At 46.0% G+C, this 23,511-nt stretch overlaps 1 protein-coding gene across 5 annotated transcripts in view; it reads left to right on the top strand.

The window, feature by feature from the left end:
• LOC139242755 (Krueppel-like factor 3) overlaps window positions 1-23,511 on the top strand; it is a 99,887-nt gene that overhangs the window by 39,611 nt on the left and 36,765 nt on the right. The gene's annotated exons all lie outside the window — the stretch shown is intronic.

Below are 23,511 nucleotides of genomic sequence, written 5' to 3'. Positions count from 1 at the left end.
ACAGTAATTCAATCCACTGGTGTTTCTACTTGTATAAAAACATACGCTTTACCCATCAAACTTTGCAAAGGTGGGAACTATAATTCAACAAAATGTGCTCGGTTTACTATTGGCAGCACATCGGTGGTATTTCTCCTCTCCATTACCCAAGTCAAGTAAAAAAAAGACTTGGATTTATATAGCGCCTTTCACGACCACCGGACGTCTCAAAGCGCTTTACAGCCAATGAAGTACTTTTGGAGTGTAGTCAGTATTGTAATGTAGGAAATGTGGCAGCCAATTTGCACACCAGCAAGCTCCCACAAACAGCAATGTGATAATGACCTGATAATCTGCTTTTTTGGTTTGTTGATTGAGGGATAAATATTGACCAGGACACCAGGGATAACTCCCCTGCTCTTCTTTGAAATAGTGCCATGAGATCTTTTATGTCCACTTGAGAGAGCACACGGGGCCTCGGTTTAATGTCTCATCCAAAAGACAGCTCTCTGATTGTGCAGTGCTCTCTCAGTACTGCACTGGGGTGTCAGCCTAGATATTTTGTGCTCAAGTCCCTGGGTTGGGACCTGAACCCACAACCTTCTGACTCAGAGGCGAGAGTGCTACCCACTGAGCCACAGTTGACACTACTGGCTTTTTATTTCATTATACATTTGTGTTCTCAATGACCTGCTAGTAAAATATCTGTATATGGAGCATGCAGTTTATCAGCAAAACATCATTTGTATCACTCCTTGTTCTTGTGAAATGGCCCATTAACATTAGCCCACAACACTGAAACATTTCTTTTAGTTTATCATTACTAGCACAAATGAAATAAATTATGGTAGCTGTTTTATTTCTGAAACATTATCAAAACAATAGCCCAGGTTATGCATTTTAATTGCTTCACAGCACTGATAGGAAGTACAGCAGCTCTACTGTGCAGATATTAGTAATTGTCTTTTGCTGTGTAATGATCTGTTACTACCACTAGATATCTCTAGAATGATTACTATCTTGCGGTAAAATATTGATGTGACAGGAAAAGGAATAAAAGAAAGACTTGTATTTATATAGCGTCTTTCACGACCACCGGAATTGGCCGAGGAAGTACCTTTTGAAGTGTTGTCACTGTTGTAATGTGGGAAATTAAGTAAAAACAAAATTCTGTTAAGCAGCTTTGTAAAAATAATAACAAAATCAGATAAGGCTAGAAGCTGCAGCTGTGGACTATGTTTTGCCATAGTTAAGGAGTAATGAAATACTGAGTTGCAAAATATTCAATTGCTCCTGGTATCATGCAACTACTTGTTTTATTCTCTGCCAGTTTCTGCCCCTGCCCCACCCTCCTCTTCTCAAAGCATTGACTTCTTGCTGGGTTATAGTCCTCAGGCCATCCTCCAACATCATTCATCAGGTGGTCATTATTTATATATGAGCCTTGACTAGGGCGATTCACAGCCAAGCCTGATTATATTCCTCCCTTTACAATCAGAATTTTTTTACCAATTTCCTCCTCCAGGGGACTAATTTTAATACCTTTTACTGTTGCCTGGTTGAAACTATATTAGTCAGCCCAGTCCCAACCTTCCTGGTCTGTGTGGCTCAGCTACTTACTGGATAAACTGATGGAGTCATCAGGGTAGCTAATTATTAAAAGGCAAAATATAAATTAGGACAAAGAGACTGGCAGTCACATGACTACAGTCCCTATCGCAAGTGTCACTGTAATTTTAGAAAGAGCAGTCAGAGCATTGCTGCTCTAATCCAGTGCTGGGACACAGGCCAGTAATGTGCCTGTCGAAAATGAGGTGAATAGTTCGGCAATGATTGTGTGGCCCTAATACTGCACCTGCTAGTGGCAGTCCTCGCCGTACAACATGTTGGGGGAGAAATTCCCCCGCGGCCCAATTGGAGATAGTAACAGGCTTGGGGTGGGACTTCCTGCGACCAGGGCGGAAGTTCCGCCCCGGCTGTGAAATTACGGTTACCGCCCCTCACAGGAAGTGGAGCGCAATCTCGTGCTCTTGGGGCGGGTTCCGGGCTGATGCTAAGGCAGCACTATGCAGATGCTTCGTGTATCACTGACGCGGTTCAATGCCCCTCCCCTTCAATTAAAGAGGAGGGCCACTGCGCACACTGGCTGGCCTCTGATAGCCTCCACTAGGCCACCAGGGCGGTGTTGTACAGAGGCTGCAGCCCAACACCCAAAATGGAGTGCCGGGCTGCACGATGGCGGCCCGGACCACGCAACAGGAGAAGAAGTTGGGCCAACCAATGAGTTGGCGAAACTGCCAAGATGATGGCACGGGCGCTCGTGACCTCCCATTTAACCTCCGTCCAGTGAGTGGATGTCGGCCTGCTTCGTGACCCGCGAGGTTGGCGCTGACACTGCTCGTGGCAGCCTCGCAGGGCACAGGGTAATATCCGCCACGGGGCGGAAAGGGGTCGGTACGTGGCACTACTGTGGCAGCATCTCCGCTAACTCACGGGCAATTTTGTGGGAGCTGGCTCCCTCCCCGCTAACGGGCTTCAAAAAAGGGGCAATTTCGACCCCTTTATCTTTCTTACCTGTAAAATTGGTATTTAAAATTCAGTTATTGAATGGGATTAACTGGCAGCACAGAACTTTTCAATACCAGGAAGAACAATAAAACGTCACTTTATCAATAAATGTTGGGACCAAACATTCTAATTATCATAACAAAAGCAAAATATTGTGGATGCTGGGAATCTGAAATAACGTTAACATTTCAGGTTGATGACCTTTCATTAGAATTGAAAGATATTAAAGATTTAACATTAAATCTCTACCATCTTCCAGTTCTGATGAAAGCTTATTGACCAGAAATGTTAACTCTGTTGCTCGCTCCACAGAGGCTGCCTGACCTGCTGAGTGTTCCCAGCATTTTATGTTTCAATTTGATATTGTAATCACCATGATTTAACTGATGAGAATAATCTGTTATCAACCTGCAGGTTTAAAGAATTAAGAGCTATTTGGTATCATGGAAAGCAGACCTTATGCACTGGGATGGGCTTTTCTGGGTGAATCCTGAAACACAATCTGGAAAAATCATGGATTCAAATAAGGTCCTGTGGTTCAAAAGGCTACTGAAGCATCAGTCAAGCTCCTACCATTTAAAAAAAAAACAGGAGCCCATTTGACCCCCTGTTTTACCATGTGGACTTCTGGACTATTATTGAATATCCTCCCTCCCCTTGGTAAAATGCTGATGGAATCTTTTGTGTGTACTTCATTGTCGGGCAAGCACTAGTGTCATAGCTGTTCCGATCAACTTGGGTAGGGGATGGCCAGGTCTTCAATCTTATAGCAGAGATGTTGTTCCTATATTCAGGGTACTCAACTGCTTCTTATGTCATGTGGAGTAAACCAAATTGTTGAACATTGGCATCTGTCAGATGGAGGCCCGCTAGTATTACCCACATGGCACTTTTGGCTGAAGACACTTGCAAACACTTCAGTCTGTCCTTGACTACCCATTCTTGACTGGTTGCAGTAGGACTGCAGATCCATTGGCCTTTGAACTGTTTTGTTCTGTGTCTAGAACATGCTCCTTTTGGGATTTAGCAGTTTTGCTAGATTGGTGTCTCATAAAATGTTACTGGGGCTGCCACATTGAACATAAGTCAGTATCTTGGCTTAATGGCGATGAGGAGTGAGGGATGTGCCAGACCATGAGATTGCAGATTGTGGTGGTATATCATTCTGCTGCTGATGGCTCACAGCATCTCATGGATGCCCAGTGTTGAGCTGCACATCTGTGTGACAGCTTTCATGGTCATTTTTTTCCTGGTGCCCGATTTATTGAATTTCTGAATTGAAGTGGTGGGATTTGAACTCATAACTTCTGCGTTGCTATTCCAATATCATAAGCAGTAGGCTACTGTGTCTTAAAAAAGCCATCAGAATTTTTTTTTTAAACTGTGCAACACTGGAAAAAGCATTAACAGCTATGAGACATTTGCCACACTTTGGATTTCATTGCTACTCACAAAAGTACTGAATGCCAATAGCGAGGCAGGCATCATCAACAAAGCAGCAATTACCAACACCACCTCAATGGCTCAAACCTTGAAGCAGTCATCAAAGATCAGAATTCTCCTGCAGTACAGGTCTCATGATGTCCATTGAAGAAGAATATCCTCCATCACATAAGAACATAAGAAATAGGAACAGGAATAGGCCATAGGGCCCTTCGAGCCTGCTCCGCCATTCAATAAGATCATGGCTGATCTTTGACCTCAACTCCACTTTCCCGCCCGATCCCTATATCCCTTGATTCCCCTAAAGTCCAAAAATCTATCTATCTCAGCCTTGAATATACTCAATGGGCCCAAGTTTCGAGCTGCGCCTAGAACGGCGCAGTCCCAACCTGGACGCCCGTTTTTCGCGCCACAAAGTGCGCCTAAAAAAACCCTCTGTATTCTTCACCTCCCTGCAGGTCCTCTGGCCCTCGGCGCAGCGCAGTAGGAGCTGTAGGGGGCGGAGCCAGGTCCCTGCGCTGAAAACAGTGCTGGGACCTCTGCACATGCGCTACAGTGGGCACGCAAGTTCAGTAGCTCCAGGCGCCCGAATCTGTGTGGGAGGGGCCGAAGCACGCAGCCCCTAGCCCTGGCCCAATGGCCTCACTGGGGCTGCGTGAATAAGGCTCCTCCCACGCCCAGCTCCTGCTTCCTCCCGACCCGACTCGACTCCCGCTTCCTGCCTCCGGACCGGACCCGACACCGGCCTGACTCCCGCTCCCCCCCGCCCCCGGACTGGACCCGACCCGACTCCCGCTCCCGCTCCCCCCCCCCACCCCCGACCCGGCCCGACCCGACTCCCGCTCCCCCCCCGGACCCAACCCGACCCGGCTCCCGGTCCCCCCCCTCCCACCGACTGGACCCGACCCGACTCCCGCTCCCCCCCGCCCCCGCCCCCGGACTGGATCCGACCTGACCTCCTTCTCCCCGACCTGACCTCCCTCTCCCTCCCTCCCCCCGACCCGAACCGAACCGACCTCCCTCCCACCACCGCCCCGACCCGACCCAACGCCACCTACCTGTAAATCTGGTGCTGGGGACGGGCCCTGCCCGAAGTCTCGGGCCCGGCCCGTTCAGCCTCCCTCCCCCTTCTCCTTCCCCCCCCCCATCTCCTTCCCCCCCATCTCCTTCCCCCCCATCTCCTTTGCCCCCCCATCTCCTTTCCCCCCATCTCCTTTCCCCCCCATCTCCTTTCTCCCCCCTCATCCCTTTCTCCCCCCCCTCCCCCCTTCTCCCCCCTCTCCCTTCTCCCCATCCCTCCCCCTTCTCCCACATCCCTCCCCCTTCCCTCCCTCTGCTCCCCCCCTCTCTCCCTCTACCCCCCTCCTCCCCCTCCCCTCGCTGTCAGAAACACAGACACTGACAGACAGAGAATGAGAGACACACAGACAGACAGAGAGATAGAGACACTGACAGAGACACACTGAGGGGGGGGCATCCCAGCACGCTGTTGGAGGGCTCCCGGTGCTGCAGTCGGTAAGTAGAAAATGTTTCATTTATTGATTTAAAAAAAAAAGATTTCTTATTAATTTTTTTTGATTGATTGATTGGTTGATTTATTGATGTATTTATCATTTATTATTGATGATGGCTCTTTATTTGTAAAACTGAAGTGTTTAATGTTTGTACACTTCCCTTTAAACCCCCCCCCCCTCTACCATTCCCTACGCCTGATTTGTAACCTACGCCTGATTTTCTAAAGTGTAGACAAGGTTTTTTCGAGCGTACAAAAATCTTCACTTACTCCATTCTAAGTTAGTTTGGAGTAAGTTTTCACTGACGAAACTTTGAAAACAGGCGTAAGTGGCCGGACACGCCCCCTTTTGAAAAAAAATTCTGTTCCAAAGTGAAACTGTTCGAACTGACTAGAACTGGAGCAAACTAAATGACGAGAATTCTGATTTCTAAGATTCTCCGTTCTACACCAGTTGCTCCTAAAAATCAGGAGCAAATCATGTGGAAACTTGGGGCCAATGTTTCAGCATCCACAGCCCTTTGGGGTAGAGAATTACAAAGATTCACAACCCTCTGAGTGAAGAAATTCCTCCTCATCTCAATCTTAAAAGACCAACCCCTTATCCTGGGACTATTACCCCTAGTTCTAGACTCTCCAGCTAGGGGAAACAATCTCTCAGCATCTACCCTGTCAATCTACCCCAGAAGATTATGTTTCACTGAGATCACCTCTCATTCTTCTAAACTCCAGAGAGTATAGGCCCACTCTACTCAATCACTTCTCGTAGAACAGCCCTCTTATCCCAGGGATCAATTTAGAGAATTTTTGTTGCACCGCCTCTAAGACATGAATGTTCTTTCTCAGATAAGGAGAACAAAACTGTGCACAGTACTCCAGCTGTGGTCTCACCAAAGCCCTGAACAATTGTAGTAAGACCTCCTTACTCTTGTACTCCTTGCAATAAAGGCCACATGCCATTTGCCTTCCTAATTGTTGCTGTACCTGTTATATATGTAAACTTGTATATACTCTGTACAGCCACCAGAGTGCTCATCCCCTGGAGTCCCAAGGGATCCCATAATCCTTTGGGAGCACAGGTATTTAAGGAGGCCTCACAGGTTGGAGAGGCACTCTGGAGACCTGCAATAAAAGACTACGGTCATACTTTACTTTGAGCTCACAGTGTTCAGTCTGACTCTTTCTCCATACTTAACAACTGGCGACGAGATACAGATAATGAACTCAAAGATGCAAAGAACAGTGGGCATCCTGGAGAAATTCTCGGAGGGAGATGATTGGGAAACCTTTGTGGAGAGACTCGACCAATAGACCAATACTTCATAGCCAACGAGCTGGATAGAGAAGAGAACGCTGCCAAATAAAGGGCGATTCTCCTCACCGTCTGTGGGGCACCAACGTATGGCCTCATGAAAAATCTGTTTACTCCAGCAAAATCCACGGAGAAATCGTATGATGATTTGTGTACACTGGACCGGGAGCATTTGAACCCGAAGGAAATTGTTCTGATGACGAAGTACCGGTTCTACACCTACAAGAGGTTTTGCAGGACATTGTGAATTTGAAGGACATTTGGAGCACATGCTGAGAGACTTTTTCGTACTTGGCATGGGCTAAGAAACCATACTTTGCAAACTTCTGACTGTAGAGACCTCAACCTTGAGTAAGGCCATAGCGATAGCCCAGGCGTTCATTGCCACCAGTGACAAAACTAAGCAAATCTCTTAGCACACAAGTGCTGCTACAAGTACTGTGAACAAAATGATGTTGTTTTCGAATCGTAATGTACAGGGCAGGTCACACATACCTGCAGCTACACATCCGCAGATGTCACAGAGTCCAGCATCAAGGATGATGAATGCAAGGCCATTAACACCTTGTTGGCGCTGCGGGGGTGATCATCGTTTCCATTCATGCCGTTTCAAAGGGTACATTTGCAAAGGCTGTGGAACAATGGGACACCTCCAACCTATGTGCAGGCGAGCTGCAAATCCTGTTAATTCTGCAAACCACCATGTTGCAGAGGAAGACAGATCCATGGAGGATCACGACGAACTGGAGCCTCAGACTGAGGAGGCAGAGGTACATAGGGTGCACGCATTCATTACAAAGTGTCCCCCGATAATGCTGAATGTTGAACTAAATGAACTTCGGTGTCAATAGAGCTGGACACGGGTGTGAGCCAGTCCATCATGGGCAAAAAGACTTTCGAACGATTGTGGTGCAGCAAGGCCTCAAGGCCAGTCTTAACTCCAGTTTGTACGAAACTAAAAACTGACACAAAAGAACTGATTCTCGTAATCAACAGTGCTACCGTAAAGGTCTCCTACGATGGAGCGGTGCACAAGCTATCACTCTGGGTGATACCGGGCGATGATCGCACACTGCTCAGCAGGAGCTGGCTGGGAAAGATAAGCTGGAACTGGGACGATGTCCGAGTGCTAACGCCCGCTGACGACACTTCGTGTGCCCAGGTTTTAAACAAGTTCCCTTAGCTGTTCGAACCAGACATCGGGAAATTCCAAGGAGCAAAAGTGCAGATCCATCTAATTCCGGGGGCGTGACCCATCCAACACAAGGCGAGAGAAAGGGTAGAGATTGAGTTAGACCGGCTGCAACAAGAGGGCATCCTTTCACCGATCGAGTTCAATGAGTGGGCCAGCCCAATCGTTCCTGTCCTCAAGGGAGACGGCACCATCAGAATCTGTGGTGATTACAAAGTAACTATCAATCGTTTCTCCCTGCAGGACCAATACCCACTACCAAAGGCCAACGACTTCTTTGCAACGCTGGCGGGAGGAAAGACATTCACGAAGCTGGATTTGACTTCAGCCTACATGACGCAGGAACTAGAGGACTCATCAAAGGGCCTCACCTGCATCAACACGCACAAAGGTCTTTTTGTTTATAACAGATGCCCGTTTGGAATTCGATCAGCGGCGGCAATATTCCAGAGAAACATGGAAAGCTTACTGAAGTCAGTCCCGAGCACCGTGGTCTTCCAGCACAATATCTTGCTCACAGGTCGGAACACAGTCGAGCATCTGCAGAACCTGGAGGAGGTTCTTAGTTGACTCAACCACGTGGGGCTCAGGTTAAAACGCTCGAAGTGCGTTTTCCTGGCGTCTGAAGTGGAGTTCTTGGGGAGGAGGATCACGGCGGATGGCATCAGGTCCACCGATTTGAAGAAGGAGGCAATCGAGAACGCACCAAGGCCACAGAACGTGACGGTGCTGCGGTCGTTTCTAGGACTCCTGAACAACTTTGGTAACTTTTTACCGGGTCTCAGCACACTGTTAGAACCACTACATGTCTTACTGCGTAAAGGGTACGAATGAGTTTGGGGCAAAAGCCAAGAAAATGCCTTTGTAAAAGTGAGAAAATTGTTACGCTCAAACAAATTGCTTGTGTTGTATGATCCATGTACAAGCCTTTGGTACTAGCATGTGATGCGTCGTCATATGGTGTCGGGTGTGTATTGCAACAAACTAATGATTTTGGGAGACTGCAACTAGTTGCTTATACATCCAGGAGTCTGTCTAAGGCTGAGAGAGCCTACAGCATGATTGAAAAAGAAGCGTTAGCATGTGTCTATGGGGTAAAGAAAATACATCAATATCTGTTTTGGCTAAAATTCGAATTGGAAACTGACCATAAGCCATTCATATCCCTGTTTTCCGAGAGTAAAGGAATAAATACTAATGCATCGGCCTGCATCCAGAGATGGGCGCTCACGTTGTCCGCATACAACTACGCCATCACCACAAGCCGTGACTCCTTATTGTCCCTAGCCAAAAACTGTGTGCTTCACGGGAGCTGGTCCAGTGTCCCAGTGGAAATGCAGGAAGAGATAAAGCTGTTCCAGCGGCGCAAAGATGAAATGTCTATACAGGCAGACTGCCTTCTGTGAGGCAATCGAATAGTGGTTTCCAAGATGTAGAGACACCTTCATCAGTAACCTCCGCAGTACCCACCCAGGCATTGTAATGATGAAAGCGATAGCCAGATCCTACATGTGGTGGCACGGTATCGATGTGGACTTAGAGTTCTGCGTGCACAGATGTAATACATGCTCGCAGCTAAGCAATGTACCCAGGGAGGCGCCGCTAAGTTTATGGTCTTATACCTCCAAACCGTGGTCTTGGGTACACGTTGACTATGCAGGCCCGTTCTTGGGTAAAATGTTCCTTGTGGTTGTAGATGTGTACTCCAAGTGGATTGAATGTGAGATCATGTCGGCTAGCACGTCCGCTGCCACCACTGAAAGCCTGCGGGCCATGTTTGCCACACACGGCCTACCCGATGTCCTGGTGAGCGACAACAGGCCATGTTTTACCAGTGCTGAGTTTGAAGAATTCATGACCCGCAACGGGATCAACAGGTCACATCTGCCCCATTTAAACCAGCATCCAATGGTCAGGCAGAGAGAGCAGTTCAAACCTTCAAGCAGGGCTTGAAGAGGATAACGGAAGGCTCACTGCAGATTTGCCTATCCCGAGTCCTGCTTAGCTACCGCACGAGACCCCACTCACTCACTGGGATCTCACCTGCTGAACTGCTCATGAAAAGAGCACTTAAGACAAGGCTCTCGTTAGTTCACCCTGATTTACATGAACAGGTAGAGAGCAGGCGGCTTTAACAAAGTACATAACATGATAACGCAAATGTGTCACGCGAGATTGAAATCAATGATCCTGTATTAAATTATGACCAAGGTCCTAAGTGGCTTCCTGGCACTGTCGTGGTCAAAGAGGGGAGCAGGGTGTTTCAGATCAAACTTTCAAATGGACTCATTCACCGGAAACACTGGGACCAAATCAAGCTCAGATTCACGGACTATCCTGAGCAAATCTTGGACCCTACCTTCTTTGACCCCCCCAACATACACACCAGTGACAACCGACACCACGGTTGGCCACGAAGCAGAACCCATCATCCACAGCAGCCCTGCAGGACCCAACACACCAGGCAGCCCAGCAAGGCCAGCTGCACAGCAGCCCAGCGAGGGCCCAACAATTGATTCAACAACACCAGCTTTCACACCGAGACGATCAACCAGGGCAAGAAGGGCTCCAGATCGACTCACATTGGAAATAGTTACACTATTGACTTTGCGGGGTAGTGTTGTTATATATGTAAGCTTGTATATACTCTGTACAGCTCCAGAGGGCTCATTCCCTGGAGTCCCAAAGGATCACATAATCCCTTGGGAGCACAGGTTGTAGAGGCACTCTGGAGACCTGCAATAAAAGACTACGATCACACTTTACTTTGAGCTCACAGTGTTCAGTCTGACTCTTTCTCCATACTTTACAGTACCTGCATGCTAACTTTCTGTGGTCCTGTACGGGGACACCTAAATCTTTCTGAACTTCAACATTTAATAGTTTCTCGACATTTAAAAAATATTCTGTCTGTTTTATTTCTACCAAAGTAAATAACCTCACATTTCCTCAAATTATACTCCATCTGACACCTTGTTGCCCACTCACTTAACCTGTCTATATCCCTTTGCAGGTTCTTTGTATCCTGCTCGCAGTTTACTTTTCCATCTAGCTTTGTATCATAAGTAAACTTGGATACATTACACTCAGTCCCTTCATCTAAGTCACTGATATAGATTGTAAATAGCTGGGGCCCAAGCACTGATCCTTGCAGCACCCCACTACTTACAGCCTGCCAACCGGAAAGTAACCCGTTTATCCCTACTCTCTATTTTCTGTCCTTTAATCAATCCTCAATCCATGCTAATACCTTACTCCCAACCCCATGAGCCCTTGTATAACAATTTATTATGTGGCACTTTATTAAATGCGCTTTGGAAATCCAAATATACTTCATCCACTGGTTTCCCTTTACCTACCCTGCTAGTTACATCCTCAAAAAACACTAATAAATTTGTTAAATACAATTTCCTTTTCATAAAACTATATTGACTCCGCCTAATCATATTATGATATTCTAAGTGCCCCATTACCATTTCCTTAATAATGGATTCTAGCATTTTCCTGACGACTGATCTGAAGCTAACTGTTCCCTGATTTCTCTTTCCCTCCTTTCTTGAATAGCGGAGTTACATTTGCTACTTTCCAATCCGCTGGGGCCGTTCTAGAATCTAGGAAATTTTTGGAAGATCACAACCAATGCATCCACTGTCTCTGCAGCCACCGCTTTTAGAACCTTAGGATGTAGGCCATCAGATCCTGGGGATTTGTCAGCTTTTAGCCCCATTAGTTTCTCAAGTACTTTTTCTCTACTGATACTAATTACTTTAAGTTCTTTACTCTTATTAGCCCCTTGGTTTCTCACTATTTTGGTATACTTTTTGTGTATTCCACTGTGAAGACAGAGACAAAATATTTGTTCAAAGTCTCTTGCCATTTCCTATTCCCATTATAATTTCACCTGTCTCAGCCTTTCAGAGACCAACACTTACTTTTGCTATTTTCTTCCTTTTTCATACTTGTAGAAGCTCTTACAATCTGTTTTTATATTTATTGCTAGTTTACTCTCATTCTATTTTCTCTCTTTTAATCAATTTTTTGCTCATCCTTTGCTGGTTTTTAAACTCTCCCAATCTTCAGGCTTACTATTATTCTTCACAACATTAAAAGCCTCTTTTAATCTAATACTATCTCTAACTTCTTCAGTTAGCCATGGATGGATCACTTTTCCCGTGGGGTTTTAATTTCTCAATGGAATGTATATTCATTGAGAATTTTGGAATATTTCTTTAAATGCCACTGTTTATCTATCATCATACCTTTTAATTTAATTTCTCACTCTATCTTAGCTAACTCGCCTTGCAATAAATGCTGGCCTTGTCAGCGATGCCCACATCTCATGAACGAATAAAAGAAAACTGTAATTGGCTTTATTTAAGTTAAGACCCTCGTTTCTGACTGAAGTATTTCACTCCCAAACTCAATGTGAAATTTTATCATATTATAATCACTCTTCCTCAGATGATCCTTTACTATGAGATTACTAATTAACCCTGACTCATTACACAATATAAGATCTAAAATATCCTGTTCCCTGGTTGGTTCCATGATGCATTGTTCAAGAAACTGTCTCACTTAGAAAAATATTCATTTATGAATTGCTGTTATGGATATTACTTGTTTGGGAAGTACTAGTTATTTTGTACAGTGAGACACATGGTAAAAACAAGGATAGACGTATTGACGGGTCCTTCTATGCAAAGCGTAGGTGTTTCTTTATTTGGATAATTGGTTGTAACAATTTTAACAGGATGAGTCTAGTAGCATCCAGAATGTCTTGGAAAGGAAGCATCAGTCAAATTCTATCCTTGCTGAGTGATCAAAGCAGCAGAATTAAATCCTGTTTATATGTGCTTTTACAAATTTGTATTTTTTGTCAATTTTCAGCTCAGTTGTTGATGCTGGTAAAAGTAAAGAATGAGGAGTTATTTACTCGAATTAAATTTAGAAGGAAAATCTCTTTCCTCTTGACCTCAGTTTTGTCTGGAGCTGTGGAGAAGATGATTTGAATCAGACTAATATTAATACTTGCACCAAATGTGCTTTAAATGATAAGTTATTGCAGGCAAGCAATTTAATTAAACCTAATTCTATACTTCTCAGCATATGAACTGATTTAAGACAACCCTCACCATAGCCTCAGGGGAACTATGTTTAGATTAGGGCATCATGATATGAAGCAAATGTAACCACAAGAGGTTTGAGGATACAAATAAGACTTCATATCCAACAAAGCCCAACATGGCCATTCAGCACAAGCAAGGGTCCTGTTAACTTTCAGCATAAAGCACTCAGTGATGCATTAAATTGGGGAGGCAGTGGGATAAAATTCAAATCTCTCAAGTACCTTTTAATGAGCAAGTGTAATTTAGATAGTGGTTGAGTTAATTGGTACAGCTTTGCACATAGAACAAGAAGATTTCCAGGAAGGCTGCTCTTTTCATCGAAGCAGATTTTTCATTGAAGTTTCCACAGTTCATGTAGATATTACATTCTTGTGTATGTTGAAAAAAAAACACAATTTCCAGTAATTGTGGATGGGAGGCAGAATAATTTATTAATTCTTCAGTATATTTTAAATAGAAATGAACAGGACGTGAAAAGACATCTATTCAATTGAAAGAAATGAGAGAAAATATTACTGCTCGAATCTCTTATACCCCTCGCATGCTTCTTTCACATAAACATTTGGCACTATTCTATCCTAACAGAAGGGAAATTGTTGGGATGATGTCTAGTGAAGGACCCTGACTAATGCTTTACCTTTGCCACTCTAAGCACTATGTGCTTTGGCAGATGTAGCCAACACCATAGTTTTGGTGGTGTGTCTATTTTTTGATTAGGAAAAAAGAATATTTTTCCCCTTTTCTTTTTATTGGTCTCCAAGCATCACTCATCAATCTCAGGTGAACAGATGTCTAGCTCCCAGTCCTTCGCCAATGCCACTATTAATCCAGTCTGTAGGAGGTTTATAAAGATAGGCCATGGTGATCCTATGTAACCAGCATTCTACCGCCACCAGAGGGCGTATCTGTTGGAGTCCCAAGGGATCCCAGCATCCCTTGGGAGCACTATATATAAGCAGGCCTCCCATGCTGTACCAACACTCTGGAGTTAGAAAAAGAGACTAAGGTCACACTTACTCATGTCTACGGTACTCAGTTACATTAACTTATTATGGATGTAACAACTGGTGATGAGATAACAAACAATCACGCGAAAATGCAGAGAACTGTTGGTACCCTGGAGAAATTCTCAGAAGGGGACGATTGGGAGGCCTTCATGGAGCGACTCGACCAATACTTCGTGGCCAACGAGCTGGAAGGGAATGAGAACGCTGCCCAACGAAGGGCGATCCTCCTCACCGTCTGCGGGGCAACAACCTATGGGCTGATGAAGAAACTTCTTGCTCCGGTGAAACCAACAACCAAATTGTATGAAGAACTGTGTACGCTGGTCCGGGAGCACCTAAATCCGAAGGAAAGCGTTCTGATGGCAAGATATCGATTTTATACATGTCAACGATCTGAAGGCCAGGAAGTGGCGAGCTACGTCGCCGAACTAAGGCGCCTTGCAGGACATTGCAAATTTGATGGATTCCTGGAGCAAATGCTAAGAGACATTTTTGTGCTTGGCATTGGGCATGAGGTTATCCTTCGCAAACTATTGACTGTTGAAATACCGAACCTGAGCAAAGCCATAACGATAGCCCAGGCATTTATGTCCATCAGCGATAACACCAAACAAATTTCGCAGCATAAAGAGGTTTCGGCAAATACTGTACACAAAGTAACATCGTTTTCAGGCAGGAATGCATATGGCAGAACGTACACGCCTGCAGCTGCACAACCTCAGATGACTCAGAGTCCACCATCAAGTGTTATGGCGAGGCAGTTAACACCTTGTTGGTGCTGCGGAGGTGATCATCGAGCCCATCAATGCCGCTTCAAACACTGCGTGCAAAGGCTGTGGAACAATGGGACACCTCCAGCGAATGTGCAGACAAGCTGCAAACCCTGCAAACCACCACATTGCAGAGGAAGACCAGTCCATGATGGATCAAACTGAACTAGAGACTCGAACCGAGGAGGCAGAAGTGTACGGGGTACACACCTTCACCACAAAATGTTCACTGATCATGTTAAAAGTTGAACTGAACGGAATTGCAGTATCCATGGAATTGGACACGGGTGCTCAGTCCATCATGAGCAAAAAGGCCTTCGACAGGCTGTGGTGCAACAAGGCACACAGGCCCAAGCTGAGCCCCATTCACACCAAGCTGAGGACTTACATTAAAGAGCTGATCCCTGTAATTAGCAGCACAGCAGTAAAAGTCTCCTATGATGGAGCATTGCATGAACTACCACTATGGATAGTACCAGGAGATGGCCCCACACTGTTTAACAGAAGCTGGCTGGGAAAAATACACTGGAACTGGGATGACATTCAAGCGCTTTCGTCCATCGACGACACCTCATGTGCCCGGGTACTGAGCAAGTTTACGTCGTTGTTTGAGCCAGGCATCGGAAGTTTCTCGAGGGCGAAGATGCAGATCCACTTGATTCCTGGTACACGACCCATCCACCACAAGGCATGGGCGGTGCCATATATGATGCAAGAGAAAGTGGTGAGCGAGCTGGACAGGCTGCAAGGAGAGGGCATCATCGCGCCGGTGGAGTTCAACGAGTGGGCCAGTCCGATTGTTCCGGTTCGCAAGGGCGATGGCACGATCAGAATTTGCGGGGACTATAAAGTAACGATTAACCGCTTTTCGCTGCAGGACCAGTACCTGCTACCCAAGGCAGACGACCTATTTGCAACGCTGGCAGGAGGAAAGACATTCACCAAGTTGGACTTGACCTTGGCCTACATGACGCAGGAGCTGGCGGAATCTTCGAAAGGCCTCACCTGCATTAACACGCATAAAGGTCTGTTCATCTACAATAAATGCCCGTTTTGGATTCGATCGGCCGTGGCTATTTTTCAAAGGAACTTGGAGAGTCTGCTAAAGTCAGTTCCGTCCACCGTGGTCTTCCAGGACGACATACAGGTCACAGGTCGGGACACCATTGAACACTTGCAGAACCTGGAAGATGTTCTAAGTCAGCTGGATCGTGTAGGACTCGGGTTGAAACGCTCGAAGTGTGTTTTCCTGGCGTCAGAGGTCGAGTTCTTAGGGAGACGAATTGCGGCAGACGGCATCAGACCCACCAACGCCAAGACGGAATCAATCAAGAACGTGCCGAGGCCACAGAATGTGAGGGAGCTGCAGTTATCCCTGGGACTCCTCAATTATTTTGGTAATTTCCTACTCAGGTTGAGCACCTTGCTAGAACCTCTATATATGTTGCTACGCAAGGGAGATGATTGGCTATGGGGGAAATCACAAGAGACAGCTTTTGAGAAAGCCCGAAATCTGTTATGTTTCAACAAACTGCTTGTCCTGTATGATCCTTGTAAACGTTTAGTGCTAGCTTGCGATGCGTCTTCATACAGGGTCGGGTGTGTGTTACAACAAGCAAACGAATCGGGATCATTGAAACCGGTCGCTTATGCGTCCAGGAGCTTGTCCAAGGCCGAAAGGGCCTACAGCATGATTGAAAAAGAAGCTCTGGCATGTGTTTACAGGGTAAAAAAATGCATCAGTATCTGTTTGGGCTTAAGTTCGAGTTAGAAACTGACCATAAGCCGTTCATATCGTTATTCTCAGAGAGCAGAGGTATCAATACCAATGCCTCTGCTTGCATCCAAAGATGGGCACTCATGCTATCTGCATACAACTATGTAATTCGCCACAGGCCAGGCACAGAGAACTGCGCTGACGCCCTCAGTCTACTACCATTGCCCACCACCGGGGTGGAAATGGCACAGCCTGCAGACTTGCTCTTGGTGATGGATGCATTTGAAAACGAAAAGTCACCCGTTACGGCCCGTCAGATCAGGACCTGGACCAGCCAGGACCCTTTACTGTCCCTTGTAAGAAACTGTGTCCTCCATGGGAGCTGGTCCAGCATCCCAGCGGAGATGCATGAAGAGATCAAGCCTTTCCAGCGACGTAAAGACGAAATGTCCATACAGGCGGACTGTCTTTTGTGGGGTAATCGTGTGGTTTTGCCCAAGAAAGGCAGGGAAATGTTCATACGCGACCTACACAGTACTCACCCAGGCATAGTAATGATGAAAGCTATAGCCAAATCCCATGTGTGATGGCCCGGCATCGACTCAGATTTGGAGCCTTGCGTGTGCCAATGCAACACTTGCTCTCAACTGAGCAATGCACCCAGGGAGGTACCGCTAAGTTTGTGGTCATGGCCCTCCAAACCGTGGTCTAGGATCCACGTTGACTTCGCTGGCCTGTTTCTAGGCAAAATGTTCTTGGTTGTTGTGAATGCCTATTCTAAGTGGATTGAATGTGTAATAATGTCTGTAAGCATGTCCACCACCACCATCGAAAACCTACGAGCCATGTTTGCCACGCATGGCCTGCCTGATGTCTTTGTCAGCGACAACGGGCCGTGCTTCACCAGCGCTGAATTCAAGGAATTCATGACCCGCAATAGGATCAAGCACGTCAGATCTGCCCTGTTCAAGCCGCATCCAATGGCCAGGCAGAACGGGCAGTCCAAACCATCAAGCAACGCATGTCGGAAGGCTCGCTGCAGACCCGCCTGTCCCGAGTCCTGCTCAGCTACTGCACCAGACCCCACTCGCTCACCAGGGCTCCCCCAGCCAAGCTGCTCATGAAAAGGGCGCTCAAAACAAGGCTTTCTCTTGTCCATCCTGATCTCCATGATCACGTCGAGGGCAGGTGGCATCAACAAAGCATGTACCAAGATTGCGCAAATTTGTCATGCGATATTGAAGTCAATGACCCTGTATTTGTATTCAACTATGGACATGGTCCCAAATGGCTTGCTGGCACTGTCGTAGCCAAAGAAGGGAGTAGGATATTTCAGGTCAAACTCGTAAATGGACTAACTTGCAGAAAGCATTTGGACCAAACCAAACTGCGATTCACAGACAGCCACGAGCAACCTGAAGAGGACACCACCAATTTTGACCCTCCGACACAAACACAAGTGGCAACCGACATCACGGTTGACCACGAAGCTGATCTCATCATCTCCAGCAGCCCAGCAAGGCCAGCTGCATAGCAGCCCAGCGAAGGCCCAACCAACTCACCTGCATCTGTGTTTGTACCGAGATGATCGACGAGGGAACGGAAAGCTCCAGATTGTCTCACCCTGCAAATAAGTGTACTAGTGACTATGGGGTCAAGTTTCGGCCTGAGTTGCTCCTATTTTTTTGGAGCAACTAGTTTAGAATGGAGCATCTTAGAAATTGCAATTCTCGGCATTTAGTTTGCTCCAGTTCTAGTGAGTTAGAATAGTTTAATTGTAGAACAGATTTTTTTTTTCAAAAGGAGGTGTGTCCAGCCACCTACACCTGTTTTGCAAGTTTAGGCAGCGAAAACTTACTCCAAACTAACTTAGAATGGAGTAAGTGTAGATTTTTGTACGCTCAGAAAAACCTTGCCTGTACTTAAATCAGGCGTAGAGAACGAGAGATGGGGGAGGTGGGGGAAAGGGGGACTTACAAACATTAAACACTTCACTTTTACAAATAAAGAGCCATCATCAATAGTAAATGATAAATAAATCAATAAATCAACCAATAAAATTAAAAAAAAATGTAAAAATTAAAAATAAAAAAAATAATAAATCAATCAATAAATAAAAAATTAAGTTGCTACTCACCGACTGCAACACCGGGAGCCCTCCAACAGTGTGCTGGGATGGGGCCCCCCCAGTGTGTCTCTCTCTGTTTCTCTCTCTCTGTCAGTGTCTCTCTGTGTTTCTGACAGCGAGGGGGAGGGAGGGCGAGAGGAGGAGGGAGAGGGGGAGGGAGGGGAGAGGAGGAGGGAGGGGGAGAGGCGGGAGAGGGAGGAAGAGGAGGGGGGTGGGAGAGAGGGGTGGGGGAGGGAGGGGGAGGGAAGAAAGGGGGAGGGAGGGGGAGTGGGAGCTAAATGGGAGGGAGGGGAGCGGGAGCTAAATGTGGGGGAGAGGAGGGGGAGGGAGGGGGCGAGGAGTGGAGGATGAGGTAGGGAGGGGGAGAGGAGAGGAGGGTGAGGTAGGGAGGGGGAGAGGAGGGGAAGGGAGGGGAGAGGGTGGGAGGGGAGGTGATGGAGGGAGAGGGGAGGAAGAGGAGAGAGGAGGGGGAGAGGAGAGGGAGGGAGGGAGGAGAGAGGGAGGCTGAATGGGCAGCGCCGAAGACTTTGGGCGGGGCCCGCCCCCAGCAAGATGCCGGGCAGGCGGGCCCCACCGACGATGACATGGGGGGGGCGCAGGAGCTAAACGGGAGGGAGGGAGGGAGCGGGAGATAAACCGGGGGGTGGGGGGACGGAGAGGAGGCCTGAGTCAGATCTTCGCCCTGGCAGCCCATTCGGCCAGGGCTAGGGGCGACGTGCTTCGGGTCAATCCCACACAGCCTCGGGGGCCTGGAGCTACTGCACATGCGCACACTCTAGTGCGCATGTGCAGAGGTCCCGGCATTGTTTTCAGTGCCGGGACCTAGCTCCGCCCTCCACACGTTCTGCTGTGCTGCACCAAGGGCCTGGATCGACCAGACGGAGGGGAGAATACCAAAGTAAATAATAGGCGCCGTTTCTGTTCTAAAAAGTCGGTGCGCCACACGGTGATGCGCCGTTTTAATCCTGGGGGCAAACTTGGGCCCTTTGGGAGGGAGTGATGTTATGTATGCAACCCTATGTAACCAGCATTCTATCGCCACCAGAGGGCGTATCTTTTGGAGTCCCAAGGGATCCCAGCATCCCTTGGGAGCACTGTATATAAGCAGGCCTCCCATGCTGTACCAACACTCTGGAATTAGAATAAAGAGACTAAGGTCACACTTACTCATGTCTACAGTACTCAATCATGTTACCTTATTATGGACGTAGCAGTGACCATACTGAGGATTTCCTTTCCCTATGAGATTGGGAACAATTTGGCTCCGTGTTTCCCCACAATGCCATGGTTCAGCTCAATAACACATTGCATGCACACAATGTTTTTTACACCAGAATAAGCACCTATTCAGAGAATTCAAAAACAATCATTATATGTCAACAGGAGAAAAATGTAAATCAGATTGAAATATTAAATTGGCATTCATACTAATTGATATTGACAGCTAACAATAGCTGACAAATAGTCTGATTGTGTATCTAGTCACATTAACTTGGAGTCATACAGGTTCTTGGAACTCCCCTGGGAGGGAGGGATGGAGGGATGGATGGATGAGAGGAAAAGAAATACTTGCATTTCATGACCTCAAGACATCCCAAAGTGCTTTATAGCCAATGAAGTATTTTTTGAAGCATAGTCACTCTTGTAATGTAGGAAGTGAGAAAAAGTATAAAGAGGAAATAGCAGAGGCCTTGGCCATCATTTTCCAGTCCTCTTTGGATTCAGGCATGGTGCCAGAGGACTGCTAATGTAGGACCCTTGTTTAAGAAGGGAGAAAGGGATAGGCCGAGTAATTACAAGGCCTGTTAGCCTAACCTCAGTGGTGGGAAAATTATTGGAAAAAATCCCGAAGGACAGGATAAATCTACATTTAGAAAGGCAAGGATTAATCAGGGACAGTCAGCACGGATTTGTTAAGGGAAGATCATGTTTGACTAACCTGATTGAATTTTTCGAAGAGGTAACCAGGAGAGTCGATGAGGGTAGTGCATACGATGTAGTGTATATGGATTTTAACAAAGCTTTTGATAAGGTCCCACATGGCACACTGGTCATGAAGGTAAAAGCCCATGGGATCCAGGGTAAAGTGGCAAGTTGGATTTAAAATTGGCTAAGAGGTGAAGCAAAGGGTAATGATTGATGGATGTTTTTGTGACTGGAAGGATGTTTCCAGTGGGGATCTGCAGGCCTCAGTACTGGGTCCCTTGCTTATTGTGGTATATATCAATGATCTAGATTTGAATGTAGGGAGTATGATTAAGAAGTTTGCAGATGACACTAAAATTGGCTGCGTGGTTGATAATGAAGAGGAAAGTCATGGACTGCAGGAGCATGTCAATCTACTGGTCAGGTGGGCAGAGAAATGACAAATTGAATTTAATTCGGAGAAGTGTGAGGTAATGACTTGGGGAGAGCTAATAAGGAAAGGGTATACACATTAAATGGTGGACCACTTATAAGTGTAGATGAACAAAGGGACCTTGGAGTGCTTGTCCTCAGATCCCTGAAAGTAGCAGGCCAGATGGATAAGGTGGTTAAGAAAGCATATGGAATGCTTGCCTTTATTGGCCGAGGCATAAAATACAAGAGCAGGGAGGTTATGCTTAAATTTTATAAAACACTGGTTTGGCCACAGCTGAAATACTGCATGCAGTTCTGGTCGCCGTATTATAGGAAGTACGTGTTTGCACTGGAGAGGGTGCAGAGGAGATTTACGAGGATGCTGCCTGGAATGGAGAATCTTAGCTATGAGGACAGATTGGATAGACTGGGTTTGTTCTCCTTGGAACAGAAGAGGCTGAGGGGAGACCTCACTCAGGTGTATAAAATTTTGAGGGGCCTGGATATAGTGGATAGCAAGGGCCCATTTCCCTTGGTGGAGGGGTCAATTAAGGACGCTGGTGGAAGGTTTAGAGGGGAGCCAGTAGCTGGGCGTATATTATTCTAGAGTCAAAAAAAACTTTGTAACAGTAGGGAAGATTTTCAATTTATTTTCCATCTCATAAGAACATAAGAAATAGGAACAGGAGTAGGCCATTTGGCCCCTCGAGCCTGCTCCGCCATTCAATAAGATCATGGCTAATCTGATCATGGACTCAGCTCCACTTCCCTGCCTGCTTCCCATAACCCTTTACTCCCTTATCACTCAAAAATCTGTCTATTTCCGCCTTAAATATATTCAATGACCCAGCCTCCACCGCTCTCTGGGGCAGAGAATTCCATAGATTTAGAACCCACTGAGAGAAAAAATTCCTCCTCATCTCAGTTTTAAATGGGCAACCACTTATTCTAAAACTATGGCCCCTAGTTCTAGATTCCCCCATGAATGGAAACATCCTCTCTGCATCTACCTTGTCGAGCCCTCTCATTATCTTATATGTCTCAATAAGATCACCTCTCATTCTTCTGAATTCCAATGAGTATAGGCCCAACCTGTTCAACCTTTCTACATACGTCAACCCCTTCAACTCAGGAATCAACCGAGTGAACCTTCTCTGAACTGCCTCCAATGCAAGTATATTCTTCCTTAAATAAGGAGGCCAAAACTGACTCACCCTTAGATACTATTTTCTAAAGTCCATGTTTATCACTAGTTCCATGTAAAACAATCTACATTCATGCTGCTATCGGCTTATCCATCACATCTATGAATCACAACAGACATTCCAAAAGTAAATGAGCCGATAAATCTGGCAATCTACCAATCAGTATTTTAACATGACAGCATTTAGTTCTTAAAGGAACAATATCTTGATCACTGAGAAGAGAGAACAGTTAGTACAGTCATGTCATTTTCAACATGATGACCTAAATATCAGCAAAGTATGATATTGTTGTGATGCAATAACATTTTTGAAAAATTTATATCATTACATCATAGTGTCTGGCAAACTTAAAACAAGAGCAAAATACTGCAGATGCTGGAAATTTGAAATAAAATAGAAAATGGTTAAAATACTCAGCAGGTCAGGCAGCATCTGTGGAGAGAGAAACCGGGTTAACGTTTCAGGTCAATGACCTTTCATCAGAATTTGAAAAAGTTAGGGATATACAGGTTTTAAGCAATACAGAGGCAAGAAAATGGAGGATGTGAGGAAAGACAAAAGGGAAGGTCTGTGATAGGGTGGAAGGCAGGAGAGATTAAATGACAAAAGAGATGTTGGAGTGAGGCAAAAGGGGATGGTTATGGGACAAGTAAAGAAACAAAAGCTGGGTCTAGAGGAGGTATAAATGCGAACAGCAGAATCATTATCAGCACCCTCTGTCTGAAAAAATGGCATCAGTGGTTATGATCTGAAATTGTTGAACTTGATGTTGAGTCTGGAAGGCTGTAAAGTGCCTAATAGAAAGATTTGGTTCTGTTCCTCGAGCTTCATTAGAATAGTGTAGTAGTGCAAGGGCTTCAAACAAGGCTTGCTGAGCACTTCACATGGCAGCTCCTCTTCACAGAAAGACTACTGTGTTTTGATTGCGCTGTTTGCTTCACTCAAATAGCACATTTTTTACATGTAGTTAGCTTCAACTGCACTTTATTCCATCTTATTAAATCTACAGTGAGTGAAGGGATGCTTTAGATATTCAGCTGCTAGAAGTGCTAAACCACTGTGCTACCCACTCCCCGGGTAAAGTTCTGTTGCAGTCACATTGTACCTATTTCCTATTGGTTTAGTGTGACGTTTCTAATTTTCACATGCAGGATTATTTCACTCTGCAGGATTAATTTTAATTTTGTTTTAGTTTCCTATTAGAATCCAGT

This window comes from Pristiophorus japonicus, chromosome 2 (genome assembly GCF_044704955.1).
Source record: "Pristiophorus japonicus isolate sPriJap1 chromosome 2, sPriJap1.hap1, whole genome shotgun sequence".
In the NCBI taxonomy this organism is placed as follows: Eukaryota; Metazoa; Chordata; class Chondrichthyes; family Pristiophoridae; genus Pristiophorus; species Pristiophorus japonicus.
The sequence above is the reverse complement of the archived record's forward strand: the minus strand, read 5'-3'. Positions and strand labels throughout refer to the sequence as shown.